We start from the raw sequence: 26105 nt of genomic DNA on the forward strand, positions 1-26105 counted from the left end.
AGGGTTGTTTTTTTTTTTAATTTCTAAATCAATATTTACACTTATTTTTTCTACTTGATTGACTCTTTCATGTGTGTTAAATAGCCTTCTTTGCTGTTAGTATTGCTGCACGGGGCTTCTTTTAGTCATCATTTGCCTGGTATAATATACTCACTGTCAGTACATTTCCAAACGTTACCAACATTCTGGCCTCTAGAAATTCCTAAGAAAAATTGTCATTTGTTAATAATAGTTCTCATTATCAGTACAATTATAAGTTTATTGCAGGTTGGGGGCTTGTTTGTGTTTTTTTATCTGTTCAAGATTTCATTTATATCATTGGATTTGGGACCAACTGTCTACCACCATAACCTAGTCTATTCTTGTTTCTTTTTGTTATAAAAATGGCCATATTTTTCATAGCCTTAAGTCGTTACATTTATTCAGTGAATATAAACTAAAAGAAGGTATCATGTCTTATTTAAGAAAGAAAGGTTTTTAATTTTACTGTTTGCTGTTTCTTTATTACTATCAGAAGGAGAAGCTAGAAAATGGAGAAAACTGGGGATCAGATACTCATAAATTAGTTCACATACAGTACTGAGAAGAAAAGATGTCTGCCAAATAATTTCTCCACCATGAAGCATCTTATAACACTATCTTTGCCCTACCTGCTAACAATTCTGGTTTAAGATCTAGATGCAGGATATAACTCAGATGATATAACTATTGCACTTGATTCAAATCTCAGAAGTTCCAAGAGGGTACATGAGGCAACCAGTCCTACCACTTTCTTTTGTATTCTATAGGTTATTTACTGACAACTGTATACCATTTGGGGGGGAGGGGCCCCAAAAGATGGGAGCTATAAGGAAAATTGTGGCATGATTTAATAGTCTCTAGAAAATAGCCAATGAGAAATAGTTTTTAAAATCCCATGCAGAGTACTCTTATAACTCATTAATAAAGAGACAACCCAACTTACAAATGGGCTAAAGATTTGAATACACATTTCACCAGAAAAATTCATAGGAATGGCTAATAAGCACATGAAAATAGGCTCGACATCATTGGATGTTAAGGAAGTCAAGTGAAAACCACAATGCTATATCACTCTATACTCACTAGGATGGCTGTAATCATGAGGAAAACAATAAGCATTGGTACGGATGTGGATAAATAGAAGCTGTCATATGTTGCTGATGGGAATGTAAAATGGTTCAGCCACTTGGAAAAGTTTGGCAGTTATCTAAAGTATTAAAGGTATAGTTACCATATGACCCAGCAATTCCACTTCTAGCTATCTAAGAGAAATGAGCACATATGTCCACACAGAGACTTTAATTTGAATATTCATGGAAGTATTATTCACAGTAGCCCAAAAGTAGAAAAATGCAAAAGTGTATCAACTGGTAAATCAATAAATAAAATGTATACCGTTACAATGTAATACTACTCGGCAATTAAAAGGAACAAATTGTTGACACACACTATAACTGAGGTGAACCTCAAAAACATTATACTGAGTAAAAGTAGCTAGACATGTAAGTCCGTATATTCCATTTACAATAAACGTACAGAAAAGACGAGTTTACAGAGCAGAGTCATAGTTACTTGGAGCTGTGAGTGGGAATGGGGATTACCTGTAAATGAGCATGAAGGATCTTTTTAGAATGATGAAAATGGTCTAAAACTGAAATATAGTGATTCTTGGTAAGTTTATTCAATGTCATTGAGTTGTACACTTAAAGTGGGTGAATTGTCTTAAAGGCATTTTAAATCCAACGTAACCAAAGCACAACTAATGATGGTCTCCTCCTAAGTCCTCCTTGTGACCCCCACATCCTCCAAATCCTCCTTCTCCTTTAGTATTATCTGTCTCCATGAATGGTACCACCATTATTCAGCTGTGTGAGCTAAGAAACAGAAGAGTAGTTTGTGACCCCAGATCTCTTCTTCCACTCACTGTATCCAGTCTGTCGTGCAGTCCTTCAGGTTGACCTCTGTCTCCAAGCATCAGTGCTTCCCTGGGTGTAAAGGACTGTCATCTCCCACTTACTTTAATATTTAGTCTGCAAGTTGATCTCTTGTGTTTCCCATCTTCTTAGACCATTCAAAATTTGAGTTTAAACGATCAGAATACATGCACCTTTTTCCTTTAGAGTATTGGTTATGTGGGGGCATGAGTGCCATCTGAGAATCACACTAAAATTCAACAAAATCATTAAGTTCCTTTTTTTAACCATCTCTCTGTTCTACTCTTCACACTGTAATTCTTTGATATCCTAGAGCAAACCACGTTTCTCCCATCACAGCTCCTTTGCATATGGTCTCTATTTCCCTAAATTTTTGCATGTGGTCTCTGTTTCCTTCATCCTCTGCCATATCCCGTTTCCTAGAACTCCTGTTTATATTTTAGATCTCAGTCCAAACAATACTTCCTAAGAGAGCACTTCCCCCGACTCCCACAATGTCTGATGTCCCTCTGTTATATATCCTTATAAGCAACTTGTGCTCTTTTTTCAGAGTGCTTGTCGAAGTGTTTAACTTTACTGTTGTTTCTTTCATTATTTGATAGCATCCCTGACTAGACTAAATCTGGAAGAGTGCGTTGAACGATGCCTGGGTTTGTCAGTACTGTGTTCTCCAGCCCTATTGCAAGTAACTGACATAGCACATACTCAATAATTACTTTTTTTTTTTTTTTTTTTTTTTTCAGTGTTTTGTTGTTTGTTTTTTTTTTTTCATTTATTTTTATTAGTTGGAGGCTAATTACTTTACAATATTGTAGTGGTTTTTGTCATACATTGACATGAATCAGCCATGGATTTACATGTATTCCCCATCCCGACCCCCCCCCCCCACCTCCCTCTCCACCCGATTCCTCTGGGTCTTCCCAGTGCACCAGCCCCGAGCACTTGTGTCATGCATCCAGCCTGGGCTGGTGATCTGTTTCACCCTGGATAATATACATGTTTCAATGCTGTTCTCTCGAAACATCCCACCCTCGCCTTCTCTCACAGAGTCCAAAATTCTGTTTTGTACATCTGTGTCTCTTTTTCTGTTTTGCATATAGGGTTTTTTTTTTTTTTTTTTTTTTTTTTTTTTTTAATATTATTTTATTAGTTGGAGGCCAATCACTTTACAACATTTCAGTGGGTTTTGTCATACATTGACATGAATCAGCCATATAGTTACATGTATTCCCCATCCCGATCCCCCCTCCCACCTCCCTCCCCACCCGACTCCTCAGGGTCCTCCCAGTGCACCAGGCCCGAGCACCTGACTCATGTATCCCACCTGGGCTGGTGGTCCGTTTCACCATAGATAATATACATGCTGTTCTTTCAAAACATCCCACCCTCACGTTCTCCCCCAGAGTTCAAAAGTCTGTTCTGTATTTCTGTGTCTCTTTTTCTGTTTTGCATATAGGGTTATCGCCACCATCTATCTAAATTCCGTATATATGCCATATGACCCAGCAATACCACTTCTGGGCATACACACTGAGGAAACCAGATCTGAAAGAGACACGTGCACCCCAATGTTCATCGCAGCACTGTTTATAATAGCCAGGACATGGAAGCAACCTAGATGCCCATCAGCAGATGAATGGATAAGGAAGCTGTGGTACATATACACCATGGAATATTACTCAGCCGTTAAAAAGAATTCATTTGAATCAGTTCTAATGAGATGGATGAAACTGGAGCCCATTATACAGAGTGAAGTAAGTCAGAAAGATAAAGAACATTACAGTATACTAACTCAATAATTACTTTTATATTGACATCTTCAGTGATGTCAGTGTCAAATCTTTGTAGATTTAGTGCTCGTTGATTCATTTTTTCTCTTCACTGACTTTGTATTCTCTGCTTTAGATGATTTTGTTGAATTTTATGGTATCACTTTCCCAAGGTACTGTTTTTTCTTGTTTCTGAATTATTGGGACTACTTCTCTTTTGCCTATGTATAACTTACACTTGTTTATTGATGGAAATAGTATATGTAAATTATTTTAAAGTCACATTTTAAATGGTCTAGGAAAGCTTTATGTTTAAATAAATTCCAGTGGAAGCCATTTTGTAACATAGTTTTCCATTATTATGTCACAATTTTTAATGTGTAATTTTTAATTTTGCCTATAATGTTCCTAGAGGAGGCACACTGGTAATTGTTTCTATAAAAGATACTTGATTATTTTCTTTCTTTGATTCTGTGGTGATAGTTTTCAAAGTGACTGCTTTGTACTAGATATAATCTGTCTTGAAATTACTGCTTTTACTGGATATAATCTTGCCCTTTCACTTTACCTAACAGATGGTGGTTACATTAGAAAAGGTTTTGGTTTTATTCATATTAGAATCTAAGAGCTTATCTGTTGGTTTCATATTACTTTTATTAGCAGATGTATATAAAAATATATGTGTGTGTAAGTATAAATATACTTACATAGAAGGTATTTATAAGCTATAGTAACTGCTATATTTGCAGCTCTATTAAATACCAGAACCATGTGACCTTGCGGAAAAGACAGTTATTTGCTCTAGTTGGGTTATGTCCCCGATAGTGATGTGAGCACAGCTGGTGGAGGATGGTGTTTCTGTGGGTCTCAGAAAACCCTTTGTCTTGTGCAGCCCTAGTGTTCGAGGGACATACTTCACTTTGCTGTGACCGAGACAGGCAGCTGACAGCCCGCTGGAGGCTATGGAGTGCAGCTCCGTGCTTTTGTGAACCTGTGTCATTGAGGCCTTCAGAGCTTTAGAGCAAGAAAGAAGGAAAGCTGTGGGCTGAGAAAGCATGCACCGTTTTTGTATGTATTGATGTTAACTCCATATTAACAGAGGTCATCTCAGAGCAAGCATGAAGCTGGCTCACATGAAGCCGAACGGCAGAATGAAGGTCAAGGAGTGGCAGAAATCAACATGGCAACTGCGGGTAGCAGTCAGGTAAATAGATTATTTTATTAATTTCTTTTCTAGTTAACTATTTAAATATTTTAAAAGAAATACTGAGTGAGATGATTCTCACATGACCTGTTTCCTTCCTAAATGGATATCTCCAGAAGAATTCAGTACTAAAATGCTATGTCATTTTTCTTTATTATATTTAACTATGAAGCTTTCAAATTTCCAAGTATATTTTATAGCTCTAAAGTATGTGTCTCTGTTTTAGCCTAAAATGATTAATGTGAGTAGAGTTTCTTTGAAAAATAAATACTAAGCTGCATTTTGGTCATATGTGATTTGACCTAGTTATTACTGCTTGCATTGAATAGATTTGCTCTTTCTCTGTGGCATTCTAAGATATTTTTGTGTTTTTTAAAAAAATCATAAAGAGTTAATATTTTCATCTTCAGTTGTATTCCAGGATTATAGAAACCTAGCATTTAAATAAACAATTCTAATGCCCATTAAAATAAAAGTAAATAAATACCCTAGTCATATTTACTATTATCATCTTTAGGAAAATTATGGAAGACAATTTTTTAAAATGTAGAACATTATCTTGTTGTGCTGCCATCAGTTTTCTATTAGAGTTTGATTGGAATGTATCCTAATGAGTATTTTTCTTTGGAGTGTTCTGTATTCTCCACATTTTTTCAAGCAATATTTTATGTTTTAAATGAATGATTTTTTAAAATACAGTTTCAACTAAGTTGATTTTAAGGAAATTTTCTTACTGTTGATATAAAATATTCCTTTAGTGCCTATAGATTACTTTTAATGATACTATTTATTTGTTCTATTAGTTCATTAAAATTTAAAGCTTAAAATGTCTCATACTTAATTTAAATATTTAAATTTACCACATTTAAACAAAAATATACTTCATTTTAATATTACTGGTCCACATTGTACTGGATAATACTCTACAGATGGTAAATTAGGGCAAAAAAAATTATATTCCAATAGTACATTTGGGTTCTTTGTCTACTACTTAGGGAGTTCTCTGGGATTATCATGTGTTCCTACACATATGTAGAAAGAAGTTCTGTCTTCTTGACAAAAATCTTTTTTTTTTTGCTTTAGGATTAAGACCCACTATTAATACTTTGGGGTCATATTTCAATTATTATATCCTTTAAAGCCTCACCTAGCCAATAAGCTCAATATTTATTTTTTTAATTGAATTCTTATCTCATTTCTTATATCAGAATTTAACTCTGAATATATTAGATTTAATGTCAAAGATGAAAACTTTAAAAAGCAGTTTACTTATTTACCTATGTTGTGTCTTAGTCGTGGCATGCGGGATCTTCTGTTACGCCGTGCAGGCCCAGAAGTCGTGGCCCTCGGACTTAGTTGCCTTGCAGTATGTGGGATCTTAGTTCCCAGACCAGGGGTCAAACTCGCATCCCCTGCATTAGAAGGCAGATTCTTAATCACTGAATCACCAGGGAAGTCCCCCAAATGAAAACTGTTAGAAATATTAAAAGTTAAGGAAATGAGCATAGAGTTTTTATAATCATGAAGTGAGTAGGAAACCATAAAAGAACCATAGGCTTCATTTAAAAATGTAAGACTTTAGTGTGCGATAAAATCATAACAAACTTACAAGACAAAAACCAAAATCACATTAATGACGCTACAGCTACTTCCAGATCTTAATGTAGATAAGAGGTGTGTCTGTGAGACTGTGATCCAGTTATGCCAAAATCCCTTTACCTGTCAGACTCTTGGGGTTTGTTCATTTCTTTTGTTATTTGCTCCAGAGACAAAACAGTTGACACTAACAAAACTGAAAATAATCTCTTTGACTTTCTCAGAATCACAGTAATATGATCCATCAAGCTCCTGCCCTAGTGCCCTTGGGGAAGGAAGTTCATTGTACCTCACCTGGTTTCCTGCCCACAGCCACTCTGCCAGAATGATCTTTCACGAGTAAATCACCCTCTTGGTAAAATCCTTTGTTGGCATCCATTGATTCTCAGAAAAAGACAAGCCTTACTACGACCTGTATAACCTGGCTCCTGCCTAAACTTGCCAGCGGTCTGTCACCCTTTGCTCTCAGCACGCCTGCCACGCTGGCCCTTCAGGACTTCCCCTTGACGGCTTCCTCTGCTGCAGCCTGCACACCATCTGCCCGTTCCCTCTTGTGCCTTCTCATCCCACTTCACTCAGTTAACAGCAGTTTGTGTGTGTCTGAACTTTAGCGTGATTTCTCTCAAGAGGCTTGAACTGTTCACATCCCATTACAGGCTGTCCTCGCTTGTTCTTCTCACCTTGAAGACCACATTTGCAGTTTTATATTTATTTATGTGGTTATTTCTGTTCTCCCTACTAAATTGTAAGCTCCAGAAAGACAAAGATTCTTTCCAGTTTTATTCATTTTTATATCCCCACAGTCCCTGATAAATAAATAGTAGATAATAGCAATGAATATATGTAGGTTGGAAGGGATAACTAACATCCCTTCTAGAAAGAGGGATTTTTGATCTGTGATTAATCTCCCTTGAATGTTAAATGAAAAGAGAAAGCTAGAAATAAATTATATGGGCTAGATCCCTACTTGCTTAGTATATAACTTTATGTGTAATTCATTTATGAATCGATCTCAGCTTTTCCATTTAATGTTTAGAACCAGATCTCTAGTGAGACAACCGGTAAGTAGTGATGAAGTTCAAACAAGACTGGGAAAGAGATGAAATGGTAGGAGAACCTTTTCCACTGCCAATAATATGTTTTTAAGCCTGTTATTATGGAAAATTTCAAATATATACAGAGGCAAACAGAGTAATAGAGTAATCTGCAGGTACCCTATATACTTTGTCCTCTGATTTTATTTTTGGAAAAGATCCCAGACATCATCATTTTTTGCTTAAATATTAAATACTTCACTGTGTATTTACAGAATATAACATTTTTTTAATTGAAATGTAGTTGATTCCTAACATTGTTAGTTTCAGGTATACAGCAAAGTGATTCAGTTATATTGTATTTTTCCAATTCTTTTCCATTTTAGGTTATTACAAGATATTGAATAAAATTCCCTAGGGCTTCCCAGGTGGTGCTAGTGGTAAAGAACTTGCCTGCCAGTGCAGGAGACAAAAGAGCTGCGGGTTTGATCCCTGGGTTGGGTAGATCTCGAGGGCATGGCAACCCACTTCAGTGTTGTTGCTTAGAGAATCCCACGGACAGAGGAGCCTGGCGGGCTATGGTCCATAGGGTCACAAAGAGTTGGATGTGACTGAAGCGACTTAGCATGCACACATGCACATACTATAAAGTAAATCCTTGTTTATTTTATATATATCAAAGTGTATGTATCTGTTAATCCCATACTCCTAATTTATCCCTCCTCCCATTTCCCCTTTAATAACTATAAGTTTGTTTTCTGTGTCTAAGAATACTTTCTTTTAAATTGAAAATACAGTTGATTTACATTATTGTGTTAGTTTTAGCTCTACAGCAAAGTGATTCAGTAACATATACATATTTTTTGGATTATTTATATCTGTTGATCCCATACCTTTAATTTGTCCTTCTCTGTCATCTGTGGTAACCGTAAGTTTGTTTTCTGTGTCTGTGAGTCTATTTCTGTTTTGTGTGTAGATATAGTTGTATTATTTTTTAGACTGTACATATAAGTGATCTCATATAATGTCTGTCTTTGTCTGACTCCCTCACTTATGCTAGAGTATGGCATTCTCTAGCTCCATCCATGGTGCTGCAAGTGGCAGTATTTCATTCTTTTTTGTGACTTCTTAAACCATTGTATCTTCTTAAAACCATCATCTGTTGATGGGTACTTGGGTTCTTTCCATGTCTTGGTTAATATAAATAGTGTTGCTGTGAACATTTGGGTGCATTTATCTTTTCAGATTAGAGTTTTCATCTTTTTTGGATTTATGCCCAGGAGTGAGATTGCTGGATCATGTGGTAACTCTATTTTTAGTTTTTTAAGAAACCTCCATACCGGTTTTCATTGTGGCTGTACCAATTTATATTCCCACGAACAGTGTAGAAGGATTTCCTTTTCTCCACATGCTCTCCAGACTTTTTGCTTTGATGGTGGCCGTTTTTAATTTGAATTTCTCAGTGATCAGTGATGTTGAGCATCTTTTCATGATTTGTTGGCTATCTGTATGCCTTTTGAAGGAATGTCTGTTTAGGTCTTCTGTCCATCCTTTGATTTTTGTTGCTTTTATTTTTTATTTTTATTTTTTTGATACTGAGTTGTATGAGCTGTTTGTACATTTTGGATATTGACTGTCAATCAAATATTTTCTCCCAGTCTGTAGGCTGTGTTTCTGTTTTGTTGATAGTTTTCTTTACTGGAAAAAAATCTTTTAAGTTTGACTAGGTCCCGTTTATTTATTTTTGCTTTTATTTGTTTTCCCTTGGGAGACTGATCTAAGAAAATATTGCTATAATTTGAGACTATGAGACTATTTTGCCTATGTTTTCTTCCAGAAGTTTTATGGTATCATGTCTTATACTTATGTCTTTAAAACAATTTGAGGGATTTTGGGGGCTTGTTTGTTTATGGTGTGAGGGTGTGTGCTGACTTCACTGATTTACATGTAGCTGTCCAGCTTTCCTAGTGTCACTGGCTGAAAAGACCGTCTCTTCTCCGTTGTGTGTTCTTATCTCCTTTGTCAAGGATTAACTGACTGTAGGTATGTGGGTTTACTTCTGGGTTCTCTATCCTGTTCTTTTGGTCTGTGTGTCTATCTGTCATGTTTCTGTACAAATGCCATGCTGTTTTGATTACTGTAGCTTGGTAGTATTGTCCGAAGTCCCAAAGCACTCTGCAGATTTAATGCAATTCCTGTCAAGATGCCTATGACATTTTTCACAGAACTAGAACAAATAATACTAAAATTTCTATGGAACTACAAAAGGCCCAGAATTGCTAAAGCAGTCCTGCAGCCAGAGGACACCTAGAATACATAACTATTATGCCATTATTACACTCCCAAAGAAACTAACAGTAGTTCCTCGGTAGCATCAGATTTCAAATTTGCAGTTGCTTCGTAAATGTCATAATTTTTAAATTTATTTGACACAAGGGCCAGATAAAGTTCATGCACAGAGATTGGTTAGTGTGTCTTTGAAGTTTCTTTTAATCTATAGATTTCTTCTTTGTCTCTTAGATTTTTGCTGTATATTTATTGAATAACCAAAGTTATTTGTCTTCTCAAGTTTTCCATAGTCTGAATTTTGCTAGGAACATCTGCATGGTGAAGTTTGACCTATCTCTCTGTCTTCTGTATTCCCTGTAAATTGGTATTGGGTCTAGCAATGTGATCAGATTTGGTCTCAGGCCCTCATTCTATGCCTGAGACTTTCATAGGTAGCATAGTGGTCTTCCACCAGAAAGCACATAACATCTTTTTGTGATATTCACAGCATTTATACTTAATGTCTACCTTTATTAATTCACTAAGGGTTGTAGAATTAGCTGTAGTACTTTAATAAAGAGAAACTTCTCATCTACTGTTGGGCCACTTCCGTGTACCATCTGTATGAAAAAAGGCAAGGTGAGGAGGGTGCTTGCTTCTTTTGCTTCTTCTCCCTCTTACACAGTTTCACAGAGAGTTGGAGACTGTTGCTACCTTTATGGTGAACTTCTTAGAGTCACTTTGTTTTGTTTTGTTTTCTCAGAAAAATACTGTTTTTTGAGTCCCTTCCTAAAGTGAGCAAGTAGATAATAGAAGAGGGATTTGTACCCAGCAAGTGTAGTTGAAATTGACTGTGTCCCAGCTGTACTGATTGAACTGCCAGGCATAGTCCTTCTTGGGCCCCTCGGCACACATTTGAGTGCCTCTGATGGCAGTGGATATTGAAAGGTGGATAAAGGAGGACCAGAAGATAGAGAAGTGCTTGATTCTAATGTGTGTTGAAAAGGAGATGCAGGTCAGAAGCAACAGTTAGAACCAGACATGAAACAACAGACTGGTTAAAAATCTAGAAAGGAGTACATCAAGGCTGTATATTGTCACCCTGCTTATTTAACTTATATGCAGAGTACATCATGAGAAATGCCAGGCTAGGAGACTCACAAGCTGGAATCAGGATTGTTGGAAGGAATATCAGCAACCTCAGATATGCAGATGATACCACTCTAATGGCTGAAAGTGAAGAGGAACTAAAGAACCGCTTGATGAGGGTGAAAGAGGAGAGTGAAAAGGCTGGCTTAAAATTCAACATTCAAAGAATGAAGATCATGGCATCCTGTCTTATCATTTCATGGCAAGTCGATGGGAAAAGTGGGAACAGTGGCAGATGTTATTTTCTTGGGTTCCAGAATCACTGCGAATGGTGACTGCAGCCATGAAATTAAAAGACACTTGCTCCTTGGGTGAAAAGCTATGACCAACCTAGACAGCATATTAAAAAGCAGAGGCGTCACTTTGCTGACAAAGGTTCATATAGTCAAAGCTATGGTTTTTCTAGTAGTCATATACGGATGAGAGATTTGGACTGTAAAGAAGGCTGAGCAGTGAAGAATTGATGCTTTTGAACTGTGGTGTTGGAGAGGACTCTTGAGAGTCCCATGGACTACAGGGAGATCAAACCAGTCAATAGTAAATGAAATCAACCCTGAATATTCATTGGAAGAACTGATCCGGAAGCTCCAGTACTTTGGCCACCTGATGCAAAGAGGCAAGTCATTGAAAAAGACCCTGATGCTGGGAAAGATTGAGCGCAAGAGGAGAAGGGGGCAAAGGAGGATGAGATTGTTGGATGGCATCACCAACTCAAAGGACATGAGTTTGAGTAAACTCCAGGAGATAGTGAAGGACAGCTTGGCATGCTGCAGTCCATGGGGTCACAGAGAGTCAGACTTGGCTTAGCGACCGAACAACGATAACCATTTCTTACAGGTTACTGCTTCTCTGGTCCCTCTGAAGGATGTTGGTGCAGACTTAATCATAATAAAAAGGCCCAGGAAAGATTCTCAAGACTCAAGTTCTGGCTTATAGGTAGTATGGGTATGGGAATGTTCTCTTGGAATCTCCTTATAATAAATCCATCTAGGTTTCTAGCTAGAGAGTTTGGGAGAGCAGAGTGGAGAGTGTCCCAAAATCAAGAATCTATATAGAAAGATACTAAGTCTGAAGCTTAAAGGTGATTGATGTCTACACTGAAATGAATGTCAGAGCATGTTTCATCGTAGACATGGGTTTTTCCTTGCTTTGTAATGTAACCTCTTGTTTCTCTTCTGTTTCAAACAATATGTTAGTTATCTATTGCTGCCTGACAAATTTAGCAGCTTAAATCAGCAACCATTTATTGTCTTTGTAGGTCAGGAATCCTGGTGCAGCTTAGCTGAGTGCCTCTGGTTCAGGGTCTCTCATAGGCTGCAGTCGCCATGTTGGCTGGGGCCACAGTCATTTCAAGATTTGATGATGGGAGGATCTGCTTCTAAACTCACCATATGACTGTTAGCAGGCCTGAGATGTCCAGGCTGTCGGCCAGTGGTATCATTTCTTGCCACCAAGGCCTCTGCAAAGAGCAGTTCATAGTGTAGTATCTGGCAATCCCTCAGAGAAGAACAAGAGAGGGTGTCCAGGATGGAAGCCACAGTTTTTGTAAACTTATCTTGAAAGTGACTTCTCATCATATCTATAGCAGTCTGTTCGCTAAAAGCCTTACACAAAATCTGGCCTACACTTAACCACAGGAGTAGTTCACAAGGTGGTGAATTCTAGAAGACAAGGCTCCTTACGGGTTGTGTTACATCCTCACTACCAGAAACAGTCAAAGTATTTAGATATCCTTAAAGACAGTATGCTTGCTTCAGCATAAGGAGTCATTCATTTCCTCCTGTAGATCAAAAGCAGCCCTTTGCCAAAATTTCCTTAAAAGTCTCCCACCTGCTCTCTTTATCTTGAGTCTTGGTCCCTCAACTCCATCCTCCTTATTGCAATCAGAAGAAGCTCTTAATCTCCAAGTGAGTCAGTTTCTCTGTGTGTGTGTGTCTTTCTCTCTCTCTCTCTCTCTCTCTCTCTCTCTCTCTCTCTCTCTCTCTCTCTCTCTCTCAGGCACACACACACGTACACATTCTTTGTGACCTGTGCTTAGGGCCTCTGCCTCATCTGAGCTGCTGTGTGGCTGACCCTCCTCTTTTTTAAGGAGACACCTCTCTGTCGTTCACAGTCAGACAGCCCTTTACTCTACAATCCCGAGCTGAGTGCCCGCCACTCCTGTCTGCACACCTGCGCTCGTCACGGCACTGTGTGTTTACATGTTGAGCAACCTGTCCAGGCTCCATATGCAGCGAGGGTGGGGGTGTCTTACTCACTTACATTCCTACAGACTAGCATTGCACCAAGAAAGGACAGAAATGGTATGGACATAACAAGCAGAAGATGCTAAGAAGAGGTGGCAAGAATACACAGAAGTGCACAAAAAAGACCTTCATGACCCAGATGACCACGATGGTGTGGTCACTCACCTAGAGCCAGACATCCTGGAGTGTGAAGTCTAGTGGGCCTTGGGAAGCATTTCATCACTCAATGGGGCTTTCTTCCAGCCAGTGTATATTTAGCTGAATATGGTTTCATGCCTTTTGATTTGGGAAAGAATATTACTCTTAGAATGTCTTCAGTGTTTGGTTTCTTCTACATTGTACTTTGTCTTTTACAACAGTTTTTTTTTTTTCCTCCTTCAGTCTTTCTAAAATTCTACTCAAGTTTATAGATAAAAATACTCATTTTGAGCAGTTATAAATGTTCACACTTTAATGGTATATTTAGCTATTTACCCTAAAGACAGTTCATTTGGAGTATCTTAGCATGAAGCTAGCTATATTTATCTATAATCTAAATTATACTGTCTATAATTTGCTTAATTTCTAGGGGTCAAGTACACGAATAGATCATGAAACAGCCAGTGTTTTGAGCTCTAGTAGCACACATTAAGCTCCTTGAAGGCTGACCAGTCATCTGGGAACCAAGGTAACGGATTATAGAGTCTTGTCGCTAGAACTCTGAGTGCTCTACTGAAACATTCTTCATGCTTCTTTTAATTTTGGCTTAAGTATTCTTTTGTTTCCATCATCGCAGTCTCTTAAAGAAATGACAGCCAGGTCTCTGCAAGCATCCTGAGGTGCAGCCCACAGCTGGCTCGCCCCCCTGAGCTCTCCCCTCCCCGTGACTTTCTGCCTGGCTGCCCTGGCTGCAGTGGTGCAGCCCTCCACTTCCCACCCTGCTGCACAGTGACCCTCAGGGTCCTCGCCAGCCTGCAGAGCTCTTCTTGGGCTTTCCTTCTTTACAGAGCGTTTTCTGACCCAGGGCCCTCGCGCCTGCCCATGCAGTCTGTGTCTGCCTCCTTTGAAGCACTACATTTGGAGCACGGGGACTATTTTTTAAACAGTATATTTTCCATTACATCTAAATACTTCCTTGTTTTCATAGCATATTCTACATACTCTTTCTTTACTTTAGTAATATAATGGCTCTGAGGAAAAGCATTACATAACTAATGTCGATATAAGAAATGAATTTTAGAGTAGCAGTGATATTATTAATATAAAACTTAATCCTTTTAGTAACTCACAATAGTTACTACCTGGGATCACTAATATGCCAGTAACTGCTAAGACTTGTACGTAAACTATCTCTGATCTTTTCCAAAACCCTTTGAATGTATTATTCTTGCCCCTCTTTTAAGTGAGAATACTAAAGCCAAAAAGATGGTAATTAAATTAGAATTCCACCCCAGTCTGTCCAACATGAGTAGTTTTTACTGTAAAGAAAACCTTTAATATATAAGAGTACTATTGCTTGAAAACTGGCAGCTTGAATACCATTTCCTTTTGGAGTGATTTTTGCATGATAATATTAAGACCTTACTACATTTTTGAATGCCAGCTACTGTCCTGTATACATGTGTGACTTTAGTTAATCTTCACAAAGAAAACCCTATTAGGTAAATTACTCTGTTTGGCAGCTGAGACAGCTGGACCTCAGAGAACTCTGGTAACTTGCTTGTGTCACACAGCTCACTTGCAAATAGTAGGACATTACCAGAAGAGTCTCAAGGTGGCTAAAGTTGCCCCTGGTTTGGAACCACTAATTTATAGATATGATGCATTTCTATAATAGCCTCAACTTTCACACAGTAGCTCTTGCTTTTAAAAAATGCGGTTGATCACAGGACAGGATGACTGGGTGCTATTTCCTGTTTCTGATCTGCTTCTGAGTAAATTCTTGGAATTTACAGGAAGGGAGTAATGATGCTTACCAGCTGCTTAAAAAAAAATTAAATAAGAATATTGACTTTGTATCTCTATATGATCAGGGATCATCCCTATATGATCCCTTTATGACAAAATACTTTTACATGTATAAGGGAGATATCATAATTTTAACAATATTATAATCTGGTGACGGTTAGCAATTGCTTAGAACCAGTACTTAGTAAATAGTAATTGCTAAAAAACATTTTCTCTTTACTGATTATGGTTGTAGATTTTAAAAAGTAAAATTTTTAATTGTGTAAAGAATTTTAGATAAACCACATTTCTTGCTCTGTATGTGTTGGTAGGTATGTGTGTGTGTGGTGGGTGGGGGAGATGTGAGAAAGAGAAAAATCAGTTGATTGTCTTTCATTATGATAACAGATTTTCACCCACTGATCCAGATAATAGCAGTTTAGGTATGCAAGAACCTACTGTCTCCTTATGACTATATACTACCGCTACTAATATTTACTCATAAAGAAGATGGTGATAATGATTATAGCAATATGGATTTTGAAATAACGCTCATTACTTCATCCTGGAAAGAGATTTTTGTTTTTGTTTCTGTTTTTGTTTGAGTTACAGCTAATATCCCATTCATCACTTCATTGGTGTTGGCTTCTGGCTATTAAAGTCATAATTTTGTTTCTAAACTCATTTGGCCCACAGGTGGAAATGGTGTATTCATTGTTGTCAATGCTTGGTACTCATGATAAGGATGATATGTCGTGAACTTTGCTAGCTATGTCTAGCTCCCAAGACAGCTGTATATCCATGCGACAGTCTGGATGTCTTCCTCTCCTCATCCAGCTTTTACATGGCAATGACAAAGACTCTGTGTTGTTGAGCAATTCCTGGGGCGGTAAAGAGGCTCTGGCCAGGGCCAGTGCAGCACTCCACAACATCATTCACTCACAGCCTGATGACAAGAGAGGCAGGCGTGAAATCCGAGTCCTTCATCTTTTGGAACAGATACGAGCTTACTGTGAAACCTGTTGGGAGTGGCAAGAAGCCCATGAACAAGGCATGGACCAGGACAAAAATCCAAGTATGTTCCATATGGTGCATGTGACAAAGCAAATGTAAAAGTTTTTGAAATGAAAAGTTTTTTAATTAGGACGGTGTCTTTATGAATCAGAGTGGGAAATTCATATTAGCCACCTGCACCGCTCACATAGTTTAAAGCTTAATTTCTCTATTTCCCTAGGAAAAAAAGTTAGCAAAGGGAAATGTTGTGTGCACTACAGTACAACCAGAAAATAACAGAAAATCAAAGTAGACTTAAACAGTCATAGCATAGTTGATCTAGAAAGAACTTGAGCGATTATGTTCTCCTTCTCTTGAGATTAAGCTCAGGAAAGTGACTTTACGTAAGTTCCTTCAGCTGTGAGTGACCAAGCCATTCTCTTATATTTGCATATCGCTTTACTCAGTGGATGCAGAGCTGTGTTATATCTGTTATTTGATCCTTAGAACAGCCTTGTGAAGTAGGAAGAGAAGATATTATCATCTTCATTTTACAGATGAAGAGACTGAGGTTCAGAGAGGCCAAAAGACTTGCCTGTGGCTTCACAGGTAGTGGGTGGGGGATCCAGGGCCAGAGGCCAGACCCCCTGACCCTCAGCCCAGTGTCCTTCCCACTTCACTGCCTGTCTTCAGGCCTTGGGGCCCCAGCTGCTGGGGTGATCAGCCACCCAGCTCTTTTCTCAGGGAGAAACCCTCTCCCCCAGGAGCAGGGATCATGGGAGTTGGGACCCTTGAGGAGATAAGTTACTTCATTCCTATAGGAAGAACCAAAAGCAGTAAGTATATAAGGGAAGACCTCCTTTCACCTGGTAAGAACCCACACATAGACATACACACAGCAAAGGACTATCGAGTCAGTATCTTGATTGGGGGAGCAGGAGAAAGACTGATGATGAGAACTTGATCTATAAAGATTTAGTAGATTTCTCTTAGGGTTAGGTATAAAGGTGAATTTATTTAAAATTAAAAAATTTTCAACAGTAAGAATATAGCAGAAATGTCCTTTCTGTTTGTCCTAGGGCTAGGGAGAATTAATAAGTTGCTTTACTGGGAGAACATTATCTTTCTGGATTGTTTCCTTTGGCTGTCCACAATTATGTAATGACTTGTATTGTGTGCTCTTAATACCTGTTCTCAGACAAGTTAAATAGAATAAATACTATTACTTCTGAAAAATAGACTTGGTTTTTCAATTTTTATTTCAAGTAACAGTTTTGAAACTTTATGTATAGCACTAAATGTGTAAGTACATTTTCTTAGACACTTTTCCTTTAAATTTTTATTTACTATCTGGTGTCTATATAATAAACTTTCTCTACTAGAGTTGCACTAGGTTTCTCTATACATTTCTATACAGCCATGTGCCTTTCAGCTTTGAAAATATAAATTATAAATAAATAGTTTTATACCAAAATGTTTTTATTATTTCAAATAACCAGTATAATTTTTAAGTTATTAGTTGAATTATAGCATAAACCTACATGGGAGTTAGTCCAGCAGACTTGGTGAAAGGCTGGTGAGGGGTAAACATTTTTACAGAACCAAGGAAAGCCCTTTACCTGTATTTTCCTTTCCATGTGTATAGTAGTTATTCATCTCTTCAGCAAATACTTGTTGATTCACTAAGCTACCATGCATGAGAAGTATATCTGCAAACTCAGTATTTTTTAGGTATAATAAACATCACTACTTTGAGAAAAGAAAGCATTATGGTTTATGTCAACTTTATTTTTCAGTGCCAGCTCCTGTTGAACATCAGATCTGTCCTGCTGTGTGTGTTCTAATGAAACTTTCATTTGATGAAGAGCATAGACATGCAATGAATGAACTCGGTAAGATAAAAATGTTTCTTAATGCCATAGAAGAATCCTGAAGATTTTTTGTCATTGTTGAATTAGGATATAAGGTCACTAACTTCTATTACCATCTGTTTCTTCCTTGTAGCAAGTGACTGGTTTCAAGAGAAGACAATGTCCTAAGTGACAGAAACTGCTACCCTTTTATAGCCTAACTTGGGTTTTTAAAATCTTAGCCAGAGATGGGTGAAAATAAATAAATAAATGGGCCACTCCTGCCAATATTGTCAAGGTAGACTCTGGGTGACAGTTGGTGGGAGGGTAATTTGAATCGTTTTGAGATGTGATGATGTGGAGCTTTGTAATTATTTTTGAACTCAGTCACTTCTGATGGACACAGGAAGGAATTATTATTAAGATTCTCATTTATCTTCATGGTCATCCGTACTTTACTGGATTTTCATGATAAGCAGTGTGTTTGGTATCTCTGAAACTCGTCAATAATGGAAAAAGCATTATTCTCTAATTTATGTTAGAAAGCATTCCATTAATTTTGGAAGGATTACTCTCAGTATGTATTCTCACATACTCTGAACCTTACAGAACCTGCCTCTGTGGCCCCCATTTTTCATGTGATGGTTTCTCTCTGGTTTCTAGGTTCATTTTGCACATGTGGTATTTGTAAGTTGCATCATGCTGAGCCATCTCATGTGAACCTGGATAGCTGTAGTCGTGCCACAAGCAAGAAGCACGCACTGAGTCTCCATCTTGGTGTAGCTGTGCCCTTGCTTTCTGTGCTGTTTATGTTACCTTTCATTCCAGGCCCCGCTTTGCATCTCTGCCACCCTTACCATTCTCATTCATCATTTATCTTAAAAGTGACAAAGTTGTGAGTTTCTTAAGACGCAGAGAACCTGAACGGCTGAGAATGAGTGCTGTCCCCTTGAGACCGTCATTTTGGGAGGCTGTGTGTACTTGGTCTCCGCCGGCCCCCAGCTGCACGTTTCTCCCCACAGGCCCTAGCCCACTTGATTCTCTTCCCTTGCTCCCCAGGTTCCTGTGAAATTGAGTATGCACTTGTGAGTTCTCCCCTCCTCAATACAATCCAGCATTGGTGAAATTTCAAGTTTGGGTGGTTTTTTTGGTTTTTTTTAACACTCATAATAATGAGAAAAATAATGAACAAACAGGAAAACTAATCCAGTTTTAAGCTCCCACAAATGTTTTCTCTAAATGTCCCTGTGTTCCAATGAACTGTAGACTAGGACTGACCCACATTAATCATCTGAATTTCCAAGTGAAATCTAGACTCAGTATTTGTTCCTCTTCCTTCTTCAGGTAGGAAGGCTACCCGGGGCATTTCATCCCAGGAGCTATGGCAGGGGCTTTCAGGTGAGGAGCAGGATGGGGCCTATGGGGGTGTTACTGTGGGGATGTAGCCACAGGGGATTACCTTCTCACTCCTAGCCTCTGACTTTGCGTTGGAGCCAAAGAAGAAACTAGGTGTGTAGACTGTGGATAGATGCAGTCAGGTAGCACAAGGGATCTGACAGTGAGGGATAGGAGGAAAGAAGTCCCAAGTAGATGAAGAAAAATTCCTAAGCCCAGTCAGCTAGGACTGTCTTTTGTAGATGCAAGAAAATTCTACAACCATTAGGGTCATTTAAGTTTGCAACTATTAGTGTTGCAAGTTTTAGACTATAATACCAGGAATGTACACATTTATTAATTTCCAACTCTGTCCTAGAAACTGTGCTAGGCACTAGATAACAAAATGAAATCCAGTAAGTGGCCCAGGTGATTCTTATGGGACTAAAAATGCCAAAGCTTCTCTCTTTCTGGCCTCTTAAAAAATACAAAGTCTTTTACACTAAATTTCATTCTGCTCAACAAAATAAATTATATGCTCTTATTCAAGTTATTTGCTTATATCCTTACCCGATTAATAGAGTCTCTGGTGCTAAATATTCAGTTTTTGTTTTACTAGATACAGAAACCTCCACCATAAACTCCTAGTTCTATTAAAACAGACACTGGCCCTGCCTATATTTCTAGATACTTTAAACAATTTTTACAATCTTTTTCTATTAAACATATTATAAGTGTTCCTTATAATCCACAGACACGAGACATAGTCGAACGAGCACCTCACACACTAAAGTTACAAATAAAAAGAACTTAAAGAAAGGGGAATACACAGGAACACTGCTGTCTTCCTTATCCAGAGCAGACTTTACTAGATTCCAACATAAGATATTTTCTCAACCCATCACTATTGTTAATACAGCTTTATTCGTTTTAAAGTTTTTAAACCTGCCACAGGGAAATATTTTAACCAGGGCAGAAAGGCATTTCGAGGAACTGAAGGACACGTCTCTTCCCCTGCCCATTTGGTACCAAGACGGGTTAATGAAACAATGGAAATCTGGGAAACTAATCTTACAGGGAAAAGGATATGCTTGTATTTCCCCAGGTGGATCCAACAAACTTTTTCCTCGGAAAATTCGACCCAAGGGGGCCCCCGACATTCAAAATGGAAACAACAAAAGCTCCAAGAGGAAGACGTTCCAATACAGGCCATGGCTGCGCTAAAGATCTCCAGAAAGCACCACCCTCAGTGACATCTGTAAGGCATAGTTCCGGCCAGGCAGAAAAGGAGAGCCGACCTCAACAGAAGTAGGTTGCCTTTGTTCAGGCAAGGAGGGGCGACAGTCGGCCTAACGACAAGGCTGAGCACCGAGAGGGATCAGGGAGGCTTCATACTTATAGGGAGGTTTGTGGAAGCAATAAGGGAAACGTCAATCAGGCGGGATATTTTAAGTATTCTTTTGTTGAGATGACACTCTATAGTTGGGCAGAGGGTGATAAGTCTTCTGGGCGGGTGTAGGGGGTGGTAGGTTTCCGGACAGGGGGTGATAAGTCCCAGATAGATGCAACTGGCCTGGAGCATCAGGATGGAACTAAAATTATGCTTTGTTTTCTCCAAAGTTAGATGATTCAGCAAGGGGCCTTTGAGACTGTTGCTCTCTTTTCTAGGCCCAAAAGACTCCTTCATTCCAGACCCTGAAATCATAAAAAAAAGGGGGGGGGGAGAAGGGCGCCTGATCTCTCTGGCTACTTCCTGCCGGATGGTGCGACGGTTTTGGGTCTGGAATGGAGGATCGTCCTAGGACCCACAGTCTCCTTTTTTCTGAGCTTGAGGTGAGGCTCTCGAGAAGAAGAAAACAGTCTTGACCTGATCTCAAGAGATGGCCCGAATCCGTTCTTGGAGAAACCTTTGAAAGAGATTAAAGAGACAGGGTCCAGATAAGAGGAATAGAATGATAAATACTAATGGCCCCAGAAAGGGAGCAGCCAAGGGAGGATCTGTGGGAACAGGTTTTGGGGAATGTAAAGGTTTTCTAACTCTTTCTGCGGCATTCAATTCTGTCTCTAAGTTCTCTGACTCGACCCTGGACTATCCCCGTTTCATTAGCAAAATAGCAGCAGTCCTCTCCTAGGAAAAGGCAGGTCCCTCCCTTTTCTGCAGTGAGAAGGTCCAGGGCTCGCCTATTTTGTAGGGCCACAGAAGCCAATGAGTTAATTTGTTTTGGGATTGAAACGAAGGACTCTACTACCTGCTCCATGTCTTCATTAAGTTCTTGGGACAGCTTGTAATAGAAATGGGCAGAGGTCGAGATGCCTCCCATCCTGGTGCCTTAGGGCTGCTGCTATCTATGCCAGTCCCAACCAGGAGGGGGGGGGGCGATGACAGCTCATCTTTTTCTGTGGGAAAGTTCCCCTTGGGGGGTAAACTCTTTGTTCTAGCTCTCCCTCTTCGAGGAATGTTAGGCCTGGGGTCAGGAAGACCAAGATGCAGGGTCCAGGGGGGTCTAAGGGGAGGCATGAATATGCATAGGTCCCACAGAGAATGAAGATTCCTGGATTGGTGCAATTGTTTGTGCTGTTCCAGAGAACCCAAGTGGAACAGAAGGAGGGAGTGGAGTTTGTAAGACCAGTGCAGTTGGGACTAGAGTAGTCAATACAGGTTAGGTTTGAAGAGGCTGAGAGTAAGGACATTGTCAGAGACTGGCCCAATGAGTTGTGTAGTTTTCTGTTGGGAAGGGGAAGTACAGTTGCCCTGTGACAGCCAGGTTGAGGGTAAGGGAATGGCTCTGTGTGGTGAGGGAGACAGTGACATGCATATCCAACACTGGGATGTGTGTGGTGTGTACTGGAAGAATTGAAAGGAAGAGTTGAGAAGGCGGGGAAGGTGTTGGTTGCCAGAGGTAGGTTTTAGGAGAGGCCGTAATTGGGAAAGGAGGTCTAGGTGTTTGTAAGGCTCAGGGGTCAACTGTAACCGGGAAATTATGTTCTTTGTAACTTGTTCTTGTTTCTTTTCCCGATTTTGATCTAGTACCCCACCCCCGTCTGAGTACCCCCAGTGGGTAATGGGATAGAAACATATGTTTCTTCCATTTGGCTTATGGCAGGTACTCATGAAACTCCCTCTCTTTTGTACTTTGACAGTGAGTAGGGATTTGGACTTCCCGCCCCTGAGGTTCATGTCATGGTGCATGGTTTTGGAGCTGTATTGTAACATGAGGAATGTACGTAGGAATAAATGTCTGAGCAGGGGCAGGGAGTAGCCAGGAGGCTGGGGAGTGCAGCAAGGATAAGGAGCAGGGGAGTCATGGGGCTGTTAGTTAGACAGTACAGAGGAAATAGCACCCTAGGAGTAGAACCCAGCTAGCAATGTAGGCGATACCCACGGAAAGATGAAGAATAGGTGGCCAGTCCTGAGGGGAGACAGTTACTAGGCCTACAGCAAGGATTAAGATTAGGAGTGCAGCTATAGTTAGAGAGACAGGGAGAGGTCAGTCAGGGTGAGGGGCAGAAGGCCCCAAGTTGGTGGTGATTTGAATCTGAGGAGGAACAGTGCTCATTAGGATGTAGAATGATGTAGAGAATGAGAGTAAAGAAATCAATTTCGTCTGGAGTCAGGTTGTAGAAGGTTCCCTGGAGCCACAGTTGAGACACCAGTGCAGTCAGGTCTTTGAAGGAAGTTCCTGTTGGGGCGCTGATCCAGAGGTCTTGTAGTAGTTGGGTCAGGAGCAGTTGTAGGTTGAAGAGAGTCCAGGTCATTCAGTGTCCTCTCCGATAGTTGGCAGGGGTTGTCGCTGGGTGAATTTTAAGGAGGTGGGTGCTGTGCGGGAGACCTGATAGGTGTCATTTAAGGAGGGCAGCGCAGGATTGGAGGTGACCCATTTTAGACGAGAGAGGTGTACCCAGGAGGCGACCTTTTTGAGTTTAGCTGCAGTTGGGGCAAGGAGGATGACTTTGAATGGTCCCTGCCACTGTGGGGTTAGGTCACCCTGGGGATGATCAGACAGATAGACCATGTCCCCAATTTGTAAAGGGGGCAGGGAGGCTTGGGGGTCAGGGGCAGGCAGATTGTGACTGATGTATTTCCAGAGGGCATTGCGGAGTTGCGTCAGCAGAGGGGGGAGTGTAGGAAGCTTGGTATGGGAGGAGGCTCAGGGGGGAGTCCAGGAGGGAGCATGGGCCTTCCATACATCACCTCAAAGGGGCTCAGCCCCAGGGGCTTTCTGGGCAAAGCCTGTATTCTGAGGAAAACAATTGGTAAAAGTTTACTCCAATTCAGATGTACCTCGAGGGTTAGTTTGGTAAGGGTTTTTTTTGATTGTTCTACTCATCCTTTCTACCTTTCCTGAGGACCAGGGAGGGTATGGAATGTGAAATTTCCAGGGTGTCTGTAAGAATTGAGGAAGTTGTTGGGTGCCCTTGGATGTAAATTCTGGGCCATTATCAGACTGTAGGGATGAAGGCAGGCCAAACCTGGGGATAATTTCTGTGAGGAGGATTTGGGCCACTGTGTGGGCTCTTTTGTCTGTAGTGGAAAATGCTTCTACCCATCCCGAAAAGGTGTCCCGCAGTAGGCTCCGAGGACCGCGGCCCCGGGCCAAAGCGACACACCTCCGGAGCCACGTGAACCCTGAGTAGCAAACGGGATGGTGGGGGGCGGTGGGGGGGGAGCGGTGCGGCGCCGCTCGCTGCCCCACCCAGCTCCCGCAGGCTCGCAAGGCCGCTCAGGTTCCCAGAAGCGCCCCGGGCCGGGCCAGGCGGGTGCTGGCTGGGGGTGGCGGTGTGCGGGGCTGGGGCGGCGTCGGCTGCTCTCCGAGCTGCAGGGCCTGGCCGGCCGGAGTCCAGTCACGGGTCGTGCGGCTGGCTCAAGTGCAGCGCGCGCCCCCCGTGGAGAGCTGCGGTTCAAGGCCCGACCAGCAGGTCAGAACAAAAAGGGAGGTGCAATGCAGGGCTCTTAGGGCGCCTGGCAGCTGCCTCGGTCTAAGGACATACCACCCTGAACGTGCCCTGTCTCCTCTGATCTGGGAAGCTGAGCAGGTTCGGGCCTGGTTAGTACTTGGATGGGAGACCGCCTAGTAGTTAGACAGTTTTTTGATTTTTCTGAATGCTTACTTCAGAAAGTTAGAATTGGATGACTGTAAACAATAAAACGAATAATATTTTCATAATGTTAAGAATACAGAGTTGGATATTCTTTTTCCTGTTCTACCACAGCTAACTGGAAGTCAGTTGTAGTAAGTGTATATATATATATATATATATATATATATATATATATGTATGTATAATTTTTCTTCTTCTCTATATGAATTTGCAAAGAGGTTTCTCTTAAAATACTGTGTTAATGTGCTATACATTTACCCCAGACTCTGTCTTCAAGTTGGTTCTGCCTAAGACTCATATTCAGACTTGACAAACTGGTATGTTTACTCATGCAAATGTTCTCTTAAGTTATGTGAATGAAAGTGTATTTGCTAGAAAACCTGCCTTTCTTCAAGATTCATGTCAATCATTTTGTGGCTGGAGACAACTCACCCGGTGCTTAGGTTTTCGCAGAGTACATGTTGTAGGTGAGGGGCCTGGTGCTATTCTCTTCAGTTTTGAGACATTTCCTTTCTCTAATTAACAGACTGCTGGTAGTTATATGACATCTGGCCAAAGACTAGCAGGGGGACACTCTTTCCGCCCCCTTCTGATCCCTATGTCAGAGGCTTTCTCTATCTCCTTTATACTTTAATAAAACCTTATTACGAATAAGTCTCGATTTGAGAACACATTACCAACATATACTGGTTTCCAAATAACTTTTCTAAAATACTGTAGAAAAATTTCATATCATTATCCTTCTGGTAAGCTGTGAAATTTCTTCAAAAACACTAGATTTATTATTTCTCGCATTATCAACTCACAGCCTATACCACAAGCTGAGGTTTTTTTATATAAATGGGACTAAAAAACGCCGAAGCTTCTTTCTGGTCTGTTGAAAAATACAAGTCTTTTACACTAAATTTCATTCTGCTCAATGAAATAAATTATATGCTCTTATTCAAGTTATTTGCCTATATCCTTACCCCATTAATATAGTCTCTGATTCTAAATATTGAGTTTTTGTATTCCTAGATACAGAAACCTCCACCATAAACTCCTAGTTCTGTTAAAACAGACACTGGCCCTGCCTATATTTCTAGATACTTTAAACAATTTTTGCAGTATTTTTCTATTAAGAAAAAACGCCTCAGGGTGGTCCTCTCTCAGGGTCCTTGCCCCTGAGCCTGGGGGCCAGCGAGGGGCTCCACACTCCCAGGCCAAGGCAGAACCACATGCACACGTCTGTTCCTGCCCCCTGCACCGTCAGAGAGCTCGGGTGAGCCAGAGTCTGTCAGGCAGCTCCTGGGCAAGCCCAGCAGCACCGCCTGTTGCCGGGAGCCAACACATGAGACCCTACCCCTAAAAAGGCCATAGGGGAGAAATCCTGACAGGCAAGGCGAATCAGGTTTCCAGGGGTTTCGAAAAAGTCAGCTCACGAAACCCTACCCCTAACAAGGCCATGAGGGAGAAAACCTGACGGGCAAGACGAATCAGGTTTTCAGGGGTTTTCGAAAAGGCTAGTTCACAAGATCCCACCCATGACAAGGTCACAAGGAGAAAGCCTGACAGGCAAGGCAGATCAGGTTTTCAGGAATTTTGAAAAGCTGCCCCCGGCTCTAACCTTAAAGATGATATCTGTCTTTCTGATGCCTGCCT

General features: G+C 40.4%; 2 long non-coding RNA genes across 3 annotated transcripts; both read left to right on the forward strand.

The window, feature by feature from the left end:
• Positions 1-4646: 4646 nt before the first annotated feature.
• LOC136155393 (uncharacterized) lies at positions 4647-16186 on the forward strand. 2 transcript variants are annotated; one of them, XR_010660800.1, is made up of 4 exons: positions 4647-4928; positions 6749-6863; positions 13790-13888; positions 16147-16186. It is a non-coding gene; the product is annotated as an uncharacterized lncRNA (long non-coding RNA). The 2 variants fall into 2 exon arrangements; XR_010660799.1 differs by lacking the exon at positions 6749-6863 and having other exon boundaries at positions 16147-16174.
• A 1747-nt stretch (positions 16187-17933) lies between these two features.
• Positions 17934-25278, forward strand: LOC136155395 (uncharacterized). Its single transcript, XR_010660802.1, has 3 exons — positions 17934-18032; positions 19335-19388; positions 20470-25278. It is a non-coding gene; the product is annotated as an uncharacterized lncRNA (long non-coding RNA).
• Positions 25279-26105: the final 827 nt, after the last annotated feature.

This window comes from Muntiacus reevesi, unplaced genomic scaffold, assembly GCF_963930625.1.
Source record: "Muntiacus reevesi unplaced genomic scaffold, mMunRee1.1 SCAFFOLD_33, whole genome shotgun sequence".
NCBI classification, from domain to species: domain Eukaryota; kingdom Metazoa; phylum Chordata; class Mammalia; order Artiodactyla; family Cervidae; genus Muntiacus; species Muntiacus reevesi.